The sequence below is a fragment of the Kogia breviceps genome, chromosome 18 (genome assembly GCF_026419965.1).
Source record: "Kogia breviceps isolate mKogBre1 chromosome 18, mKogBre1 haplotype 1, whole genome shotgun sequence".
Lineage (NCBI taxonomy): Eukaryota > Metazoa > Chordata > Mammalia > Artiodactyla > Physeteridae > Kogia > Kogia breviceps.
The window spans coordinates 30,055,976-30,078,493 of NC_081327.1; the positions used below are offsets into that span (position 1 = coordinate 30,055,976).

General features: G+C 43.5%; 1 protein-coding gene and 1 long non-coding RNA gene across 4 annotated transcripts in view; one reads left to right on the forward strand and one right to left on the reverse strand.

Moving 5' to 3' along the window:
* Window positions 1-305: 305 nt before the first annotated feature.
* LOC131744431 (uncharacterized) lies at window positions 306-11,815 on the reverse strand. The gene is made up of 3 exons (XR_010837911.1): window positions 11,125-11,815; window positions 7,688-7,866; window positions 306-3,989 (listed from the first exon to the last, which is right to left on the reverse strand). It is a non-coding gene; the product is annotated as an uncharacterized lncRNA (long non-coding RNA).
* LOC131745370 (liver carboxylesterase-like) overlaps window positions 2,109-22,518 on the forward strand; it is a 72,388-nt gene continuing 51,978 nt past the window's right edge. Inside the window, exon 1 of one of the 3 annotated variants that reach the window (XM_067020113.1) lies at window positions 2,109-2,288. The gene's annotated coding sequence lies outside the window, so the exon portion shown is untranslated. The remainder of the gene's footprint in view (window positions 2,289-22,518) is intronic. The other 2 variants (XM_067020112.1, XR_010837910.1) reach the window with 2 other exon arrangements.

The following is a 22,518-nucleotide window of genomic DNA, read 5'->3' on the forward strand; positions in this document are numbered from 1 at the left end:
CCGCAGTTACTATTCCCAGTGCTTTACAAATTGCAACTCTTTGAATCCTCTTAATGAGTCGATGATGTAGTAGTATTATCCCCATTTGTAAGTGGGGAAAATGGAGACACAAAGAGAAGAGACAACTCACTAGCTGGTGGGACTGGGATTTGAAGCCAGGAAGTCTGGCTGCAGTCTGTGCTTCTAACTACACTGATGTGCTTTATTCCTTGGTCCCCAGCCATCTAGGCATACCATGGTCCAGCTGGTAGGGGCATGGGTCCTCAACTAGTTCCAACGCCCTCTTCAATTACAAATAAGTACTAGATATGAAAATAAATTTATATGTGTACACATTTGTAATTTGTACACATGTACATACTTTATAAACATGTTATATATGCATGCACTTAAATCTATATACATTTATATATAAATATAATTTGCCTACACAATGCTAGGAAGCAAATGACTCGCCCTAGATCACAAAGTAAGAGATTTCATCTTGAACAGACCTCTCCTGTATCTCAAGGAAAATATCTTTGCTGGCTTTCTCCACACACACCCCAATCCCATGCTTTCTGGTTCTTATGTCCATCTGGACTCACTATCCAAAAGCAAAAATATTATACTCATATGCGTTAGGATGATAAGTGGCTGCATGTAACTGAAATCTAACCGTGGTCTCTTAACAATGAGTTTTTCTCATTTTCTTGTAACAAATAGGCAATGAGTCAGAGAGAAGAGTGTTCTTCAGCAGGAAGAAAAGGGAGAAGTGTCCCCGGTTCTGGAGAAGGACTTTAGTGAGGATCTCCTCCTGGACATGCCCAGAAGCCCAGGATGCCTCCGGTGATGCTTAAGAAAGTCATCAAGGATTTGGACTCCTTCTAGCTTCCTGTTCTACCATCTACAGCATGTGGTTCTCACAGTCATGGAGAAAAATGGCTAATCTACCGCTGACATCTTGCCCACCTTTCAGGCAGGAAGAAGGGAAATAAAGAGAAAGAGCAAAGGGCAGAGGCCTGCTGAATCTGTGCCTCTTGACTCTGAAGAAGAGTGGATTTCCTAGAAACCTACCTGGATGTCCATCTACATCTCAATGGCCAGATTCATGTAACCTGGCAACTTTAGCTGTAAGAGTCTGGGGTGGGAGAAAGACTGTGTAACTGGATACATTGCTTCTCTGGACAGAATCAGGAAGAGGATCTTAGGAAGAGGATGAGAAGGATATTGGGAGGACACTGGTCGTTACCTCCCTTTCATGCCTTCCTCACCTGAATTCCATCATCTGCTGACAATGGCAGGGGCCCTTGTGAAAAGCACCACGGTCTGAGTGGCCATAGATAAAGGGCTTCTCTGTCCTATGGGGTGAGATCAATGACTCCCTTGGGCTCAAGTTATGGGGATTCGGGACGCAGGTCTTGCAGGTAAGGACAGACTGACCTGGGTTGGCATTTACAGAGGCACCTCTAACTGGCTGAGCAGGCAGGTATGTCTGCTTGTAGCCAAATATAAGAGTTAAAATGTTAACAACTGACCTTCTCTTTTAACTCATGTATTAATTCAAATAATGTACACATGCTGCTTCTCTCTGCTAACTATGCTGATAGGCTCTAGCCTGTTTGGCTATTGCTTTTTCTCCTGAATCACAGCTGTGTAGGATCAAGCAGTCAGCAGAAAAACAGTCAGTCTGGCCTGCCTTGACTGGAGGCAGACCACCACAAGGTCCGTGAATCACGTAAGTATCAAAAGAAGCGGATCCAGCCCAGCAAGGTCTCAGTCGCACAGTCTTGCGATCCCCACCCTCAAAATCCTCCTTAAATAGACCTACCCTCTTTCAGAGAGTAGGACAGGTAGTTTTCAAGATCTTAGTCTGTTACCCTCCTCATTTGCTGGCACATTAAGAAATTTTTCTTTCCTTTATCCTCAAAACCTTGCCCTCGTTATTCTCATTGGGCATCGGGGACAGGGACCAAATTTTCGGTTACAAATTGGTTGAGCCGGCCAGAGGCACCTCGCTTCCCCCAGTGGGGTGCTGTCCATCCCCTACCCAAGTCCAATGGAACCCTGTCGGAGCGGCGAGGGGAGGACCCGCCCCCGCCCCAGGTTGCACTTGGAGCCCACGCCGGCCAGAGGGCCGCCTTCCGGGAAGAGAGTGAAGGACTGTCCAAGCAGCTGCCCGGAGCCCCATTTAGCTCTGCGGAACTCCGGTCTCTCTCCCCAGATAGGACGTGGTCTCCTGCAACTTGAACCTTCTTGGAGGAAAAGGAAACAGATTTTGGAAGAGTCGAGACACCTTGGCCATTTGGGTAAGTCCCCTGGTGTGCACACCGAGATCCTTGATTCCGTACTTTTAAGGAAGGTCGTTAAACTTCCAGCCCTTTACGGGGTGTTTGTTGCACCACTGGTATGGAAGTCACGGTTGAGTGGGACCAGAGAACCCGGAGAAGTTGTTCCCTTTTGAGTTTTGAAAGGTTCCTGTTTGTTTAGCTGTCCTTGTTGGGTTTGGTTCCTTTGTTGTTCCTTTGTCGTCTCTCTGCTTTTAAACATGGGAGGTGCCGTTTCAATTCCGTCTGAAAGTTCCTTGGGAAGGATTATGGCCGAATGACCAACTTACAGCTATAACGCTATGTCTAAAAGGAAAATGGGTAATGAGAGCACTATTCCATCTTGCAGTTATTCCCTAGGGTGTATTTTACAAAACTGGGTGATTTTTAATATGCTCTAGAAAGAGAAAGAAGTTTTTGTTTGTTTGTTTGTTTGTTTTAACACTGCATGGCCACAGTGTTCTTTAGACTCCGGAGAAAAATGGCCAAGATGAAGTTTTTTTATTCCCAAACTGTTTCTTTTTGCATATGCAGTTAGAGAAAGCTGGTTTGATAAAATACTTTTTTTCAGAATTCTGACCCTGTGAGAACAAAAATATGCCTAGGAGAAAGCTTGAGGTTAACTCTGACATGTCCTTGAAATAGAAATGCAGCCCACTTTGCCTGAGACTTCAGCCTTGGGTTAATAAGTAGAACTGTTGCCGAAGTCTCGGCTTCTCTGTGCACCGATGCCGAAAAGAAATTCGGAGACAGAGATTTTGGAGGAAGAGAGAGGTGGCTTGATTTTTCTGCCAGGCACAAAGGGAAGACACAGCAGGCTAGCGCCTCAAGGACTGTGACCCCCACCTCCTTCGGGAATCGGAGAAGATTTTATATGTGGGGCTGCAGTCCCGGGTAGATGATAAGGATCAAAGTAGTGAAGGTCTTGCATTCTTCTTCTTCCCGCATTATTTCAAAACAGTCACAGATGGCGTCAGGCAGTCGGGTAATTGGGTCGGTTTGTCTCTGGGTTATCTGGCCTGCGACCTTGTTTCTGAAATGCAAATCCTGCAAGGGGTGATTTTACAAGGGAGTGCAGGATGTAATTCACATAGTGTTAAAGAGTAATAGGTTAGCTTTGTGAAGTACAAATCTAGTTACAGAAACTACAGATGCTAGTAAGAGAAGAGAAACCAAAAAACTAAGAGTGATTAACTCTTTCAGGCCGGGTTATCTTTCTTCTCTAGCCTGTTCAGTGTTCCCTTGTTCTCAGGAGAGGGAGAACTTCACTTCTATTTTTGCTGCAACAAATTCCCCACTGCTAGTTCATTCCTTCCATATCAATGGAGGGAGAGAAACAGGCGTCATTCTTGTCTGGCTGAGGACAAAACTTCAGTTTTGCTCCACTTGACAAACACCAGCTATCCGGCCCAGGGGCCCATCTATCTCCTATTTTATATCCCCCCTGAGAGGTGTGAACCCCAAGAAATCTTCATTGGGAGGATAAGGGACGACAGTATGTCTTCTGTAGCTTCTTTAGGCTGGCAAGGGGCTCGCAGACCCTACCTAGTTGGGGTCACGGAGCTCTCACCCTGTCTTATGAAGGGCACCGGGGTGACTTGTGTTGTTGTTTTGGCAGGATCTGTTCCGAGAAATGGCTGGAATCTTTGCATCATCATTATCTTGATGTGAACCTATTGTAATCTGGAAGAGACAGAACTTAACAAGTAGTTTAAAAAAAAAACAGAGGCCAAAGTTTAGTAAAAGAATGATTGTAGCCGGGGGCCCAAGCAGGACTAAGAGCCGTGTTATGCTTGGTAGTAATTTTGATCCTGGTCTAGATAGAGTCAGCACTTGGGTTACGCTGTCTAAAGGAATGGAGCCATTTGGTGTGTTCATATATATAATTTTATGTCCTCTTCTATTAGCCTAGTGTGATTGATGTAGGTGTAACAGACCCTGTTAGAAGTATTTGGAGGAGTGACAACCTAAACGTTAATAGACAAAATAGATCTCATTTCTTTTTAGGAGAATAAGCCTGAAACCCAGTCTAGGTCTGGCGCTTTGGGGAGACTTGTAGCTAGGTAGCTGGTTATCTAGTTTCATCAAAGAAGGTTTTAACCTTTGATGTGGTATTAACATATAACTAACAGGAGCTACCGGTCACTACATATGTGTTTTCTCTTTTTGTTAACATATGATCTAAAGCAAGTTTTTCATCTAAAAGTGTAATAGTTACCAGAGGAGACCTTTAAGAAGTAAGGTTGCAGTTACCAGCTGCCAGCAGACATTCTTTTGAGAATGGCTGGTAACATCCCAAATCTAACACAGCTCAGAAAACTCAAGTTCTTAGCAATAAAAGGACTTGCCTAAAATAACACCTAAGTGTCACTGTTAATGCTATCAGTGTTTCTCTAGGTATGAGAAGATGCAAGAATTGGGGCTCATAAAATCTTCTGAAAGCATTGAACTATCTGAAGGCCTGTCCTGTCTGTTTTTCCCAGAGCACAGAGTGCCTCATTTAAGATCTCCACCCTGAACTCCTTGTAGAGGGTGTTGAAGGTCACCAGCTACAGAAGCTCATGATTTAATCCTTGTAGAGGTAGATGGCAAGTGTCAGTTTTCCGTCGGCAGGGCCCCTTTATGGTCATAATTTCAACCATGGTTTGGGGCATTTCATGACCATTTTGTCCCACAGTACTAGGAATGCTCTTTCCCAGGTCTGGTGAAGATTTTGCTGATAGGCCACTCCATGTGCTATTATTACTGGACTAGGCCTTTACTCGTATCCAGAAGTCTCTGGACCACCTGTCTTCCTAGTCTCTTATGGTCCAGGATATTCCCTCTTGTTGCTTCCTCTCATATCTAGAGTTAGGTTATGGTAATCAATTGATCTCCTATGGAACTATATATCCTCATTTTATCAGAGACTCAGTCACACATTTGGTAACGTAAGAAACAATACTTTTTTTGAAATAGGCAAAATACAAATAGCATAGCTGGCAGTATTAATAAAGTCATAAGTAAGAATTAAGCCAAGAACTTCCATTAGGTGCAACCCAGTATATCCCAGGTTGTCTTGACTTAGTCTGTTCTATACCAATCCCTATTCTTCAGGGAAATTATATATTGGCATTGTCCATAAGGTACTCAGCCCAGTTTCCTAGTGTTACTAGAATGATTATCCTTAGTATGATTTAATTGTTCCCAACATAGAGAAGCCTTTAACCTTAAATTACCATAGCCTGGTGTTAATTACATAAATCCATCCCATAATTGTGGGAGGTTTTATTCCTTGGCTGAAATTTTGCTTGTTGCTCTGATTGAACTTTGAGTAATAGAAGAAAATTCATATTTATGGTCAGGGTCAGAGCAGGTATTATTAATTGGTCAGGTGAGGGTATCTTATCTGGTGATATCAATAGTGGCCTGAACCTGACTATAATTTTCCTTTTAAGATTAATTTTTTTTTTTTTTTTTTTTTTGTGGTACGCGGGCCTCTCACTGTTGTGGTCTCTCCTGTTGCGGAGCACAGGCTCCGGACGTGCAGGCTCAGCGGCCATGGCTCATGGGCCCAACCGCTCCACAGCATGTGGGATCTTCCCAGACCAGGGCACGAACCCGTATCCCCTGCATCGGCAGGCAGACTCTCAACCACTGCGCCACCAGGGAAGCCCAAGATTAATTTCTTAAGAGTCAACCAATTAGAGCCTTGGAGTAGAGAAATCCACTCAGGTAATCCAGATACTAGACATAGGTAATTGGCCACAAACCCAACAACTGGATTGATTTTTAAAACTAGCATAGGATTGTGCCTATGATAGAAAAACATTTGATTCATATGCGAAGGTCCAAGAAGTCAAGAGAACATTATAAATGGGCATATGAGTCAGGTCCAGGATCTTGGGTAAGCTGTCTATTTCTGATGTTGTCTTTTTCTCATCCTGGTGTGAGTGTAGTTTCTCCTCTGAGCATTGTTTTAAGGTGATTTTGAGGTCAGCTGCCCTCTCTATAGGCCAGTCCAGTGCAGGGGCCCTTTGTAAGTGGAAATTAATCCAAGAATTAATTCCCTTTAGTTTTACTGTGTCTGAGCTAGTTAAGAGTACCTGATAAGGGTCCTTCCATCCAGTTTGGAGATAGTCCTTTAAATTATGTCTTTTCCAGTATGTATAATCCTCTGGTTATAGGTCATGGGGCATCTGATCTTCATCCAAAGATAGATTACTGAGATAAGCTTTAGAAACAAACTTAGAGTGGCCTTTAATAATTCAATTAAACTTTTTAGCAATATAACATAACAGCAAGGAACTATCTGGGAAGTGAGTCTTGGTAAACACAGACTTCAATTAACAAAACTAGAATTTAATATTCAGTAAAACATAATTGTTTTTCTTCACTGTGAGGGCATTAACCTTGCAGCCAGGGAAGGCTTTATCCTATCAAATAAAAAATGAGGTTTGGGGCTTCCCTGCTGGCGCAGTGGTTGAGAATCCGCCTGCCGATGCAGGAGACACGGGTTCGTGCCCTGGTCCGGGAAGATCCCACATGCCGCGGAGGATCCCACATGCCGCGGAGCAACTAAGCCCGTGAGCCATGGCCGCTAGGCCTGCGCGTCCGGAGCCTGTGCTCTGCAACGGGAGAGGCCACAACAGTGAGAGGCCCGCATACCGCAAAAAAAAAAAAAAAAAAAAAAATGAGGTTTGTTAGGGAGCCGGAAAAAGCCAAGCAGCCATCTTGGATTTTCCATAGCCCTGACTGTTTGATTGACAGCTATTGTTTACACATTTTTAATCCCCTGATTTAGAAGTAGACTGTTGTCATGTTTTCAGGACATCAGGATGGCAAAAGTCTGACAATGAGGGGTTAAGTTGTGTAGAAGCAGAGTGAACTTTATCTATGTGTGCCATCATAATCTTTATAGAGCATTGTGAAATAATACTTATTTGCTTTACCGAAGTAACAAAAGATTTTAAAAGCAAATGTAAATCACTTAAAGGCAAAGAAATTTACATAGTCTGTTATTAAAGCAGCACTCCAAGAAAACTTTGTTCTCTTAACAGAGACAGAGAACCAAATTTTAGTCTGGTATCAATAAACTTGGCCTGATGATTTATATAACTGTAATTGATCATATAGGCTTTTTGCTTGCTGAAACTTTTATAAGGAGTCTCAGACTGAACTTTTAAAAGACCTCTCAGGGAAGTCACACCAAGGCCTTGTCACAGATTTCGCTTACCAGATGTAGGTGAATTCCTCCCTTTTCAAGGTCCCGAAAATACCATGAGATTTCTATACCTGTTAGTGAGGTAGCCTTCCTAATTTATCTGATAAAGCTGCTGGGGACCTAAAAGTTTCCAGTCTTTGGAGGGAGCAGATAGAGAAGATTAATGTTTTAATCTTACCCATAAGTGTAAATCACCAAATTGTTGTAAACCATAAGTAGCTTGAGGAGAAGAGCTTCTTTATATCCAATTTAGCATTATGGTCTGAAAGTCAGAAACTTGTATTTATCCAAAAGTCCTTTTTATAAATCTTCTTGAAGAGGAAGCATTTTTGCAAAGACATCAGGGTGAAGCTGTGTCTATAGAGACAAAAGACTTAAGGCAAATTTAAAATCTGATTACAGTGTAATTACCAAGGTAACTTGGTTACTGTTGTGACATATGACACTTAATAACTAGAATTATGACTGATAACATTTTACCAGGACATATCAGAATTTTTTTGAAACTCCATATAATTTCTAGACTATCTATATTAGTAACAATTACCATACAATATAACCTAAGAAGATTTATTACACATTTGACAATACTTCCCACATACTTTTAACATACCAAATGAACCTAATTAGTGTAATCTCTCTTTTGGGGATGTTTCAGGGGCCATTTGAAGCACCGCAAAGTTACCTAGAGGTCAAAGAAACTTCGTTACATTTGATTTGGGAAGTTTTATCAAAAAAATCAAAAGCGTTTAGAACACTCAGATAAGATCATACGTCACTGGGAAACAGTAGTTATTTACTTAGCCAAAGTAACGATAAAAGATTTTAAAGGCAAATATCAAACGGATCATTTAAAAGGTAAAGAAGCATGGGACTTCCCCGGTGGCACAGTGGTTGGGAGTCTGCCTGCCAATGCAGGGGACATGGGTTCGAACCCTGGTCCAGGAAGATCCCACTTGCCGCGGAGCAACTAAGCCTGTGCGCCACCACTACTGAAGACTGCACGCCTGGAGCCCGTGCTCTGCAACAGGAGGTCACTGCAATGAGAGGCCCACGCACCGCAACAAAAAGTGGCCCCCGCTGGCTGCAACTAGAGAGGGCCCGCGTGCAGCAACGGAGACCCAATGCAGTCAAAAATAAATGAATGAATGAATGAATAAATAAATAAGCAAGCTTGAAATCTGTCATCCAAGGCAGTTCAGCATCTTAAGAAAACTTGTACCATGTATAAAACTCTTTTCTAAGGGTCCGCATTCTGCAAACCTTTTTTTATCACTTTCTGTATCCATTTCTTTATTTTCCCATTCAGAAACAGCCACCTGTAAGTCAGACCTACTTCCTTATCCCTTAATAAAATACAATTCCATTCCTCATACCTTCCTTACTAAAAACACACTTCCTACTTTCCTCAAGCAACCATGAACTGTCCTTTATATCAGTACTCTGTAGATTGGAAAAACATATATCCAAATAATAATTTTTGAAGAATGTGCTTTCTTATAGAAAATATCTCAGTGTGGCACCAAGCACATTTTTTAATAGTTCTAAACCTTTTGTTTCTCTGTAAAAGGAAGCCAGTGTTCAGTAATTACTGTTTCAGTATTTTATTTGGAAATGGCCTAGTTATTTAATAAACTTCCATCCTTTAACTTAATTTAGCAAACTCTAAATTTTCAAGTTGTCGAATATCTGGAGAGATCATGCTTAAGCGAATATTCCTAAAACATAATTATTCCTAAAAATTCATCCAAAGTTCTTATCTCATTTGCAATTTTTCTTCTTAAAAGTTTCTTCACATCGAGTTATTTTCATTGCTGACAAATTTGTAGCAGATATAATAAGGTCTTATTTAGTTTATATTAAACCTAGGCACAATAAAAGTATTGTACTTAATGTTGATGGCTCTAAAGACATGTCCAGATTAATTAGATCAACAAACGTAAACATTAATACCAGATATTAATTTAATATTGAATATTTCCCAGTTCACATGAACCTGAAATTTATTTAACTTTTCTTGTATTTAGAATTGTTTGATTTGTAAGTGCTTACTTTTCTTTAAAGCCAATTAAATAGAGCTCCTTTACAAATTAACCTCAGCAATATTATCCAAAGACAGAAACACATACTGAGACATACACATATATCCAGACAGAGATCTCATAGTTTCCACTTGAGATTTAAAATGTCTCTTTGCCTCTTTTTTTTTTTTTTTGTCTTGAAGTTCTACTAATTAACCCAAGGCTGAACTCTCAAGCAAAGTGGACTGTGTCTGTAACTCAAAGACATGATAAGAGTTAACTTCAAGCTTCATCCTAGGCATATTTTTGTTCTCTCAGGGTCAGAATTTTGAAGAAAAGTATTTTAACAAGCTAGCCTTTTCTAATTGCACATGCAAAAAGAACTGGCTTTGCAATTTTAAGAAAAGTTTTATTTTAACCAGTTTTCTCCAGAGTCTAAAGAACACTGTGGCCATACTGTCAAAAATGATCTTTCTCTTTTTGTGGTCATGGTTTCACAGCTAAAATTTAAACCAGATAGTGCTCAAATTGGCTCTGATAACAGGGGCAGACTGGCTGATAAAATGTTGTCCTAGCGGGGATTGTCCCTCTGGGGAGGTGGGGTTAGTTTGATTAGAAGAATCTGAAGGAGTAAGGGAACTTGCAGGGTGGGGGAATCTTGGTTCCCCCCCGCCCCCGCCCCGGCCCTGAGAATTGGGAGAGGTTAGAAGAGGATCATTTAGAATGTCAGGGGAGTCTTTTTGTTTTTTTCTGATTCCTCCGGCTTTTGATTATGGAGCCACATAGAGCAGAATTATAATAAAAAGGGCACAAAGTCCTGAACATAAGGGAACCTCAGTCCATTTTCCCCATCCTGTGGCAATAAAGATCTAATTGTAGGAGACCCATTTTCAGGCCATTTTTCTTTGTCATTGGATCATAGCTACAGGTCGACCAGTCATTTAAGATTTTCCCTAAAAGTTCCCAGATGCTGGTGGAACCGCTTCCCATTTTGGCTAGAGCAGTTGGTAACAGACGTTAGATGTTACCGCGCTCAAATCAAAACATAAACCTTCACCTCGTCAGCTGGAAGTCACACATAAACATAAACCATAAAAGGAAACAGCAAAGGGATGCTCAAAAAAAAAAAAGAGGGCTTCCCTGGTGGTGCAGTGGTTGAGAGTCCGCCTGCCGATGCAGGAGACACGGGTTCGTGCCCTGGTCCGGGAGGATCCCACATGCCGCAGAGCGGCTGGGCCCGTGAGCCATGGCCGCTGAGCCTGCGCGTCCGGAGCCTGTGCTCCGCAGCGGGAGGGGCCACAGCAGTGAGAGGCCCGCGTACCGCAAAAAAAAATTAAAAAAAAAAAAAAAAAAGAGAGAGAAAAAAAGGAAGAAATAAAAACTAGAAACATATGGCAGAGACCTGCCCAAACGTGACTTCCGAGTCCCACTCGACCTGGATGGTTGCCCCAAAGCGGCGCCTTACATCAGAATCTCCCTTTGCAGGGAGAATTCCACATCAGGATTTCCCTTTGCAGGAAAATCCTCCAAATTGGAACCGAAGTTCCCCTACGGGGATGGTCAAAGGTCACGGAGTGCACTCCCAGAGACTCACCGTAGGTGCTGACGGGGTGTGTCGCGACCTCCATATGCCCTGCCCTCTTTCTGATCCTCCAATATTTAGTGTTTTCTCAAAGTGGAAGTCCAGGCCGGCACAGGCAAGAGAAGAGAAGATGTCCTTAAGGCCAAAGAAGCCTGGCAGCTGCTGGGTCAGCCTTTCCCGCGTTCTCTGCCGCAGCCTCGGAATTCCGCAGCCGAGTCGGCGGGCCGGGTGTGATCGGGGCACAGCCCTGGGGCAGGGAGTCCCTGGTGATCTGGACTCAGGGATATCCTCGAACCCTCCGCTCTCCTGAAGGGCGTGGAGAGAGGTCCCCAAGCTTCCGATCAAGCCGAGGGGCACTGCGGAGCCGCCTGCCTGCGAGCAGATCCCGGAGGAGCCCCATCTTGTGGCCGAAATCTCGGCTTCTCTGTGCACCGATGCCGAAAAGAAATTCGGAGACAGAGATTTTGGAGGAAGAGAGAGGTGGCTTGATTTTTCTGCCAGGCACAAGGGAAGACACAGCAGGCTAGCGCCTCAAGGACTGTGCCCCCCACCTCCTTCGGGAATCGGAGAAGATTTTATATGTGGGGCTGCAGTCCCGGCTAGATGATAAGGATCAAAGTAGTGAAGGTCTTGCATTCTTCTTCTTCCCGCATTATTTCAAAACAGTCACAGATGGCGTCAGGCAGTCGGGTAATTGGGTCGGTTTGTCTCAACCTGGGTTATCGGGCCTGCGACCTTGTTTCTGAAATGCAAATCCTATACATGGGGTGATTTACTACAAGGGAGTGCAGGATGTAATTCATATAGTGTTAAAGAGTAATAGGTTAGCTTTGTGAAGCACAAATCTAGTTACAGAAACTACAGATGCTAGTAAGAGAACAAAAACCAAAAAACTAGGAGTGATTAACTCTTTCAGGCCAGGTTATCTTTCCTCCCTAGCCTGTTCAGTGTTCCCTTTATTTTCCTTGTTCTCGGGAGAAGGGAAACTTCATTTCTATTTTTGCTGCAACAGAACCTCAAGCCAAGGGTTTGAAAAAGGCAAAGAGGCTCTTTTTTTTTTTTTTTTTTTTTTAAGCGGAACGCGGGCCTCTCACTGTTGCGGCCTCTCCCGTTAAGGAGCACAGGCTCCGGACGCGCAGGCTCAGCGGCCATGGCTCACGGGCCCAGCCGCTCCGCGGCATGCGGGATCCTCCCGGACCGGGGCATGAACCCGTGTTCCCTGCATTGGCAGGCGGACTCTCAACCACTGCGCCACCAGGAAAGCCTGCAAAGAGACATTTTTAACCTCAAGCAGAAACTATGAGATCTCTGTGTCTGTCTGGATATATGTATGTCTCATTATGTGTCTGTCTTTGGATAATATTGCTGAGGTTAATTTGTAAATGAGCTCTATTTAATTGGCTAAAAGTAAGCGCTTACATATCAAACATTTCTAAATACAAGAGAAATTAAGCTAAATAAATTTCAAGTTCACATGATCTGAGGAATATTCAGTATTAAATTAATATCTAGCATTAAAGTCAGTTTAAGTTCGTTGTTTAAGTATGTTAATTAGCAAGGCACATCTTTAGAATCATCAACATTAAGTATAGTACTTTTATTGTACTTGGGCTTACTGAGAGTCAATAAGTTCATACTATTGGGATGGCCAAAAAGTGCCTTCGGTTTTTAAGTAAAAATAAGACACATTTTTCATTTTCATCAAGAGCTTTATTGAACAACGTATTCACCCTTTTGTTCCACTACCTTCTGCCATTTTCCAGGCAACTTCATAATTCCATCTTCCCAAAACTTATCTTTTTGAGCAAAGAACTGTTCCAGGTGCCTTTTACAGTCTTCCAGGGAATTGAAATTTTTTCCATTAAGAGAATTTTGTAAAGACCGAAATAAATGGAAATTCGAAGGTGCAATGTCTGGTGAATATGGCGGATGAATCAGAACTTCCCAGCCAAGCTGCAACAGTTTTTGCCTGGTCATCAAAAAAACATGCGGTCTTACATTATCCTGATGGAAGATTTTGGGTTTTCTGTTGACTAATTCCAGACGCTTTTTGTTGAGTGCTGCTTTCAGTGGGTCTAAATGGGAGCAGTACTTGGTGGAATTAATCGTTTGGTTTTCTGGAAGGAGTTCATAATACAGGGCTTCCCTTCCAGTCTCACCATATACACATCACCTTCTTTGGATGAAGACCGGCCTTTGGTGTGGTTGGTGGTGATTCATTTCGCTTGCCCCACAGTCTCTTCCGTTCCACATTATTGTATAGTATTCACTTTTTATCACCTGTCACAATTTGTTTTAAAAACGGAACGTTTTCCTTAGAGAATCACATGCAGAAATATGGTCAAGAAGGTTTTTTTCACTTAATTTCTGTGGAACCCAAACATCAAAGCAATTAACACAACCAAGATGGTGCAAATGATTTTCAACTCTTGATTTGGATATTTTGAATATGTTGGCTATCTCCCACATGGTATAATGTTGATTGTTCTCAATTAATGTCTCGATTTGATCGCTATCAACTTCAGCTGGTCTACCCAACCGTGGAGCATCGTCCAGCGAGAAATCTCCAGCATGAAACCTTGCAAACCACTTCTGACACGTTCGATCAGTCACAGCACCTTCTCCTTACACTGCACAAATCCGTTTTGCATTTCAGTTGCGTTTTTACCTTTCTTGAAATGATAAACCATAATATGCCAAAAATGTTGCTTTTTTTCTTCCATCTTCAATATTAAAATGGCTATACAAAAATTTCCAATTTTGATGTCTTTTTAAAATGCATGCTGATATCACAGCTGTCGCATACAATCTAACAAAATTGTTTCGAATGAAGTCAAAGAAAACTAAGTGCTACGAGAGATATGAAAAAACCGAAGGAACCTTTGGGCCAGCCCAGTATATCTATTGCAAATTTTGTCAGCAAGAAAATTAACTTGGTATGGGATAAAAGCTTTTGAGTGAACACTTTGGGAATAATTATGTTTTAGAAATGTCTACTTAAAAATAGTTTTTCCAGGGCTTCCCTGGTGGCGCAGTTGTTGAGAGTCCGCCTGCAGATGCAGGGGACGCGGGTTCGTGCCCCGGTCCGGGAAGATCCCACATGCCGCGGAGCGGCTGGGCCCGAAATAGTTTTTCCAGATTTCTGGTAGCTTGAAATTTTAGAGTTTTGCTAAAGTAAATTAAATGATAACATTAAATGTCAAAATCATTTTTAAGGTAAAATACTGGAACATTGATTGCTGAACAAATCTAAGTTTACCTACTTTTGTCTGCTTACGAGAGGGAAACTAAAGATGTTTGGGTTTATTAGACATGCGTCTTGTACCACATACAAGAGAAATCATGCTATGAGGAAACTATGTTTTTGGAGGTTATGAAATAAATTCTTAAGTTTGCTAATCAAGGAATGCTGATATCACAACCAGTTAAATTACTTGTTTCTTGGTTTTGTTAAGGTTTCTAAGAGTTAAAAAATTATTATATATAACTAAAGCTACTAAAATAATAAGAGAAACATTTCAATATGTAAAAATAGTAGGATATATGTTGTCAGTGACAGAAGATATGAAGACTGGAAATATATTCATGGGGAAAAAAAGGAGAATAATTTTGTCCTAGAGCTGATTGCTTATAGTTTTAAAAAAGGGGACAGATTAATATGGACACATAAAGTTATGGAAGGTTTACAGAAAAAGAACCTTGAAAAAAGGAGTGTTTTTTAATGGTCAGGATTGATTAAGATTAGATTGAATTTAATTAAATGAATGGATTTTGTTATTAACAGTAAAGTGGTACCAATAAACAAAAAGAATTTGGTTTTCTCTCTCTGTTAAAAGAACAAAGTTTTCTTGAAATGCTGCTTTTGATAACAGATTGTGTGAATGAATCTCTTTGCCTTTAAGTGACTTGTATGTGCTTTTGAAATCTTTTATTACTTTGGTTGAGTGAATAAGTATTGTTTCAAAATGACCTATAATTCCATTCACCAAGTGTTTTGAAACTTTTTGATATTTTTGACAAACTTCCCAAATGTCAAATTCTAGTTAAGCTTCTTCTGACCTCCAGCTAACTTTGAGGTGCTTCAGAGGGCCCCTGAGGCATCTCAGAAAGAATATTAAACTAATTAGGATTATTTGGTAGATTAAATTAGAGGGGAAGCATTGTCAAATAAAAGGTAACATTAAGCCTTCTTTTTGTTATGTCTATATAAATATATTGTGGGTGTTACCGAAATTATATTAAATTCCTTAAAATCTTATATGACCTGACATAAAATGTTATCCATCATCAAAATTGAGGCTCACACCAAAGGGACTGAACCTGAGTATCAGGGAAATGCCCTGACTTTCATGCAAAGTAAACAACAGAATCTTTAAAGATTATAGCACATGTAGATAAAGTCAATTCTGCTTCTACAAAGAAAATTAACCCCTCATTGCCATCCTGATGTCTTAATAACATGGCAACAGTCTGCTCCTAAATCAGAGAAATTAAGATAGGTAAACAATAGCTGTGAGTTAAACAGTCAGGGCTATGGGAAACCCAAGACGGCCACTTGGATCTTCCCAGCTCCCTGGCAAACCCCATTTTTTATTTGATGGGTTAAAGCCTTCCCTGACTGCAAGACTGATGCCCTCACAATGAAAAAAGAAATGGTTAGAAAATGCGTTTTCCACTTGGGATATTCTTTCTACAATCATAATTTGGCTATATTCGGTAAAAATGAGGGTACTTTTAGAGAGAAGAGATTACGTTTCAATAGATGTTAAATTCTAGTTTTGTTAATTGAGGTCAGTATTTACCGTCTAAAACTCTCTTCCCAAATAGCTCTTTGTTACCGTGTTACATTATTGTAAAGTTTAACTGAGTTATTAAGAAGATATCCTGGGGCTTCCCTGGTGGCGCAGTGGTTGAGAATCCGCCTGCCGATGCAGGAGACACGGGTTCGTGCCCTGGTCCGGGAAGATCCCACATGCCGCGGAGCAACTAAGCCCGTGAGCCATGGCCGCTGAGCCTGTGCGTCCGGAGCCTGTGCTCCGCAACGGGAGAGGCCACAACAGTGAGAGGCCCGCATACCGCAAAAAAAAAAAAAAAAAAAAAAGTAAGAAGATATCCTAAGCTTGTTTCTGGAGCTGATCACTGTAATCTATCTTTGGATGAAGATCAGGTGCCCCATGATCTATAACCAAGGGGTTATGCATACTGGAAAAAGCATCATTTAAAGGACTGTCTCCAACCTACATGAGAGGCTTCTTATCAGGTATTATCAAGTACCTCATGCACAAGGAAACTGAAGGGAATCAACTCTTAAATTCATATTTCCCAATTAAGAAGGGCCTCTGCATTGAACTGCCTATAGAAAAGGCTGCTGACCCCAAATGACAACCACACCAGGATAAGAAGACAACAGCGGTGGTAGACAGCTGACCCAAGAATCTGTATCAGCCCTGAAGAACCATCCAGCTAATGTAATTGAACTGTTTACCAAATGTTTGTCTTCCTGTCAAAATGGAAAGTTATTGTTTTACTTCTGACCATACTTTTAACCCCAATGTTCAGGATGGAAAGAAAACTCTCCAGTGAAGTTGTCTAACTATTCATGACATGTATCCCTGCTTGCTTTGCGTGTACTGCTAAAAGCACATATACAATGTTTGAATGACAATTTGGTACAATTGATTAACTGCATAGCCTCTAAAGTGTTTCCCTGTCAGCATACCTCACTGTATCTGTTTGTCCTATCTGATTAGTTTTCCCCCAACGTGGAGAACTAGGCAAAGGTATAAACGAAGAGTAAGCCTAGCACTGAGGGACATGAATGGACCCGGAGCAGGCAGCTAAACCACTCCACTCCTTAAATAGACCTGCCCTCTTTCAGAGAGTAGGACAGTAGTTTTCAAGATGTTACTCTCCTACCCTCCTCATTTGCTGGCCAAATAATATTTCTCAAGGGAATTCCCTGGCAGTCCAATGGTTAGGACCCTGCTCTTTTACTGCAGAGAGCGCAGGTTCAATCCCTGGTCAGGGAACTAAGAACTCACAAGCCATGTGGGGCAACCAAAAAATAAATATAGATAAATAAATATCTCAAGGACTCCAAAATGGCACTGGCCAGCACTAGTGTGCTTGTGGTAGAATGAGCTACCAAAAGTGGCTACCGCCAGCAACTGTGTCCCCGGGGTGAGCTCCAGTTGCTTCCTGCCTCTCCGGGAGACTCTTCTAGAACAGCAGAGGTGACTCAGGAGGCCCTGGAAGATCTCAGCATCACAAGACGGAGAAGCCAGATACCAAATCACGAGGGAAGGCCAGTTGCAGTTGGCAAAACTCATTTGGACTGTGATGTAAGTGAAAAACACGCTTGTTGAATGAAGGCATAATCAAAGAGCTAAAAGACTGGAATGTTTCTAAGTGCCAAGAGCAGAAGAGTACAGGGTTTTCTGTGAAACTTTGGAAAGGATGATGAACTACTTGACAAGAAATTTTTCTCACTCCAAACAATTGGGTTGAATCAACTGGCACTTTGGTGAAGCTATCCTGAGAAGCCACTATTCTTTTCCATTTTCTCCTGCTGCCCCCACATATAAAGAAAACAAAGTGTTTCTAAGGCTATAGATAGCCATGTGGGATGGTATTGTAATTAATACTGATTTCTGAAGACCCTGGTTTTGCTAGTGAAATGATAGGAGAATGATGTGTGTACATTAAAAGAAGTGTTGTTATATTAAAATCTTTTTTCTCTTTCCTTCATTCTCAAAACCTTGTCCTCATTATCATTTGGCATTGGGAACAGGGACCAGAATTTTGGTTACATGCTGAGCAGAGCATTTCTGCCCACTCCAGGCTCCTGCTCCCCTTCTCTGGCCTGACAGGGCCCCTTGGCAATGGAGGAAGACAATCAAAATAGAACATGGGGCTTCCCTGGTGGCGCAGTGGTTGAGAATCCGCCTGCCGATGCAGGGGACGCGGGTTCGTGCCCCGGTCCGGGAAGATCCCACGTGCCGCGGCGCGGCTGGGCCCGTGAGCCGTGGCTGCTGAGCCTGCGCGTCGGGGGACTGTGCTCCGCAACGGGAGAGGCCACAGCAGTGAGAGGCCCGCGTACCACAAAAAAAAAAAAAAGACCATGAGCAGTGTGGCCACCAGGTGGCACTAGCACCCACTCCTGCTGCCAAGCAAAGGCTGAGGGAAGCCCAGAGGACTAGGGGTCTTTGTTCTCTGGACCCATCTCAGAGCCTATCTGAACCCTCAACACCTCCCTGACCAGGGCAGTGAAAAGCGGTTCTTGTTTGGATGAAAAGACCCATTGGGTTTTGTATTGTTATATCTTGGGGGGCATTATTCACTCATTCATTCATTGATCAAAATCATACCCAGCCATTCCAGGAAGGAAATAGAGAATACAAAGAAGGAATAACCCTATTCTCAGGAACTCTCAGTCTAATGGAGAAGACAGATGGTGTGCTAATAAGGAAACATTTATTGAGCACCTATTGCATACTTCTTTAAAGCCCTCTAGTGGCTCCCATTGCCTTCAAGGTAAATCCAAACTCCCCCTCCTCAGCCCACCCTACCTCGCTGCTCTCGTCATCCTGTACTACCTGCAGGTGTGTCCCCAAGCACATCCAGCCCCCTGGGCCGCATACCTGTGCATTTCTCTGAAACTGACTAATTCCTATTTGTCCCTCAAGATGTCACCTCTAAAAAAAGCCTTTCTGAACCTATCCTTGTCACTGTATTTACCACAATTTGTCAAACTGATCTTTCAGGGGACCAACAACTTTGGGGCCAGGAGGTCACAACCACTTACTTTTATTTGTATATCCAGTGCCTGGACAAGTATCTGGAACATGGTCGGCCCTCAGTGGGTGGTTGGGTTTACAGATGAATGAGACAAGGCCATTTCATGACCTGGCAGTGAAATCACGCACAGAATCCCACCTAGGGCGACAGGGCTCCCCATTACCGATGGCACTTGAGCTGAGTCATGAGGGAAATTCCAGGTCGTGAGAGTCACAAAAGTGACAGCACAGAAGTATGAGGCAGTACAGGGAATACAAGGATTTGCAGATTTGAAGGGTCTAAGTGAAAGGGCTGCAGAGGGACATAACATCCAGAAGAAAAGGGCCCTCCTATTCTGGATGAGATGGAACTTTTTCCAGAGGGCGGTGGGGAGTCACTGAAAAGCTCTAGATTGGTGGAGTAATGTGATCAGACTTGGGTGTTATATAGTGTATCAGTGAGCAATTGCTGTGTAACAAACCACCCCCAAACTGAAAACAACAACCATATATTTGGCTCCTGAGTCTGTGGGCTACCTAGGAAGTACTGCTGATCTGGACCAGCCTCTGCTGATCTTGATTGGGCTCACCCATGTGTCTGCATCTATGGCTCAGCCAGAGGCTGGCTGGTCTTTGTTGCCTCCAGGTGCTGTCTCATTCTCCAGCAGGCTCAGCTGGGCTTGTTCACATGGTGGTCACAGGGGCGCAAGAGAGTAGGTATTTACATGCAAGGCCTCTTGTGTCCAGAGCTGAGAGCTGGCACACCATCACGTCTGCTGTGTTTTATTATCAAAGCAAGTCAAGCGGCCGGCCCAGACTCTTCATGAGTGCAGCTGCAAAATCACATGGCAAAGGGCACGTACAGAGAGATGCGAAAATGACTGTGGCCATTGAGATGAATCTCTCTGGCTCTGCAGGATGGAGAACAGCAGCAGGGAGAACTAGTTAGAGTCTTTGATTAGCCCAGGTAAGAGGCAAAAGATAGATACTCTTCAGAGAAATGCTCTGTGAGTGAAGTCTCCTTAGCACTTCCAAGCTGCCAGGTACTGGATTAGTTCCATCTTGGAGGCTGGGGAGGCCACCTGGACCAGAAGACATTTAATCTCAGTTTGAAGAGGAGGAATAAGATTTGGGAAGCTCCCACCCAAGCAGCCACTGCATGGTTGGGGCTTTAGAGGCTGCAAGAGCCAAGGGATCAGTCCGAACGCTGTCCCTGGGAGTGTGAGCTCAGGCATAGTCACCATTATTTGGGAAGACTGCTGAGAGTTTGGCCCTGGGGTTGTGGTCCAGCTCCATGCCTGAAGGAGGTGTGGCTATATGGAGAAGAGGACAGCAGAGAATCATCAGTCAAATGGGTGCCTTTCGCCAGAATCAGGCAATGATGTTAAAGATGCGAAGCCCAGGTAAAGATTTTTAAACCATGTTCTGTGTAGGAAGGCAGGATTACTTTGCACTTAAGGACTCAGGTTCTAGGGCCAAACTGGCAAGGGTCATATCCCAGCTCTGTCACCGGCTCTGTCATGGGTGTGAGACCTGTGCTGTCACACAGTACCCACTCAGAAGCCTCCAGGCTCTGTGGTAGCTTTAGTACTCTGCTGTTGCCATCTTGAAAGTCATAATAATTTTTAAATTATTGCATGTGCAGTCCAGTTCCTTTAAACTAATCTTCACAAAAGCCTTGCTAGGTAGACATTAATATGTCCATTTTACAGATGAGGTAGCTGAGGAAATGGAGGCAGCCAGTATGGACTTTCTAAAGGCAGAACTGGCATGGCCCTGCCAGGGGGTAAACAGCAGTAAGGGAATAATCTGCCCCTAATTTGGTTCTTACTCTGCTCTTACCCTCAGTTCCAGGCCTCTCACAGTATCATAGCACCAGGAGGAAGATAAAACCCAGTGGAGCCTGGGCTGTCAGTGCACTGACAGCCAGAGCACTGGCTCTGGACTCGGGAGATAGAGATAGAATTCAGAGCGTGATTTTCTGGTTGACCTTGGGTGTGTACATTTCCCTCTCTGAGTCTCAGTTTCTCCATCTATAAAATGGCACAGATGCATTCTGAGGTCCCTTGCTGCACCCTTGTATTAATCAGGTCTTTTATGTTCTGTATTCTGATGCCTTGACATCTGGGGCCTTGCTGATTCTGGAGGGACTGCCCCTCCCAGAGTTCGCCAATCCCTCATGATAGGAATGAACTTCCCCTTCAAGCGTGCCAGAGCCTGTACCCCAACTACCTTCTTTATCAGGCCCTCCACATCTGGCCACTGTCATCCTGCCCTAATCACTCCAGGCCAAGTACCTGACAACTCCCTAAGCCCCAGAACCTGTTGAAATTGGCTACTTTGCCAATCCCAAACCTGCTTATCCTGCCTCACCTCTTCCTTCCTCCCAGCAACCAAGATAAAGGTTCTTGCGCCCAATTCCTCCTTCCTTCCTCTGCCTCCTGATGCACCCGGTGCCTCACCTTGTGGCCCACCATGGTGGTGTCACGCCCCCTCCTCTGTGAGCAACAAACTATCTTTTCAGTGGCAGCTGGCTCCTGATCCATGGCCTTACCACACCTCAGGTTGTCTATTAATACACTCTACCTTAAAACAACCCCTTTATTTATGAATTCCTTTTTTTTCTTTCTCCATTCCAGGCACTCTTTAGAAACAACAACCCATTTCAACCTTACAACAGCCCAATGAGGTAGATACAGTTGTCACCCCCATTTTAGAAATATAAAACCGAGGCACAGAAAAGGGAAGGTTCTTGCCTCAGGACACACAGCTAGTAAGTGCTGAGCTGGGATGCAAACACATGCACTGTGGCTCCAGAGTTGGTATTAATATTCTGGTATGCCACTCTCCATGATTTGGCCTCATCCATACTAGTAATCAAGAGGAAAATAGCAGGCACTCTCCAAGGTTCTCAACAGCAAGGCGGGAGGTCAGCTGATTTCCCTCCTGCACGTGGCCCGTGCAGCTGTGTCTCATGGCGTTTACCCTCCCCTGTGTCTCCTGCCACCAGATTGGCTGGGCTCAAAGCTCCAAGTCCAGAGAGTGAGCCATCGCTAGGGAACTTTTGCCCTGTATGCATCTCTGGCACCTCGTCCCAGACAAAGATTTCAAAATGTCACCCCGCTATTTGCATTTCAGGAGGACTCATGCCAAGCTGTGGAAGTGGAGAGGTCAGGACCAGAGCAAAGAGCCAGAGTACAGAAGAGCAGCTCCCATGCCTACAGGTCTCTAGGAGTTTGAAGGGGCAGTACGGTCCCACCCCTCAGCTCTGCCCCCCTCCAGTCCCGCCGTCTCCAGCTCTGGCTGCAAACTCCTACCCCCCGAACCCCCCAGCCACCTCTAAGACACATCCTCCCCTCCCCAGAGTTTGCCCTCTTTTATACTGACAGCCAGGACTAAACCCTCCAATTACAGGTAGCCAGAGACTCTTCAAACAATTTGTTTCATAATTGTTTCTCCCTTCCTGGACTCTAACCTTAGTGCACTGTGAGCTACCCAAGGCAGACACCAGCACACAGAGGCCTTTGGACAAGGGGAGGCTGTGGTCTGGGGTCCTCAGAACAACTTGAAAACTTTCAGAGCAACTCCCAGACCCACAGCCGCCCAGCTGGGGAATTAAGGGCAAATCTTT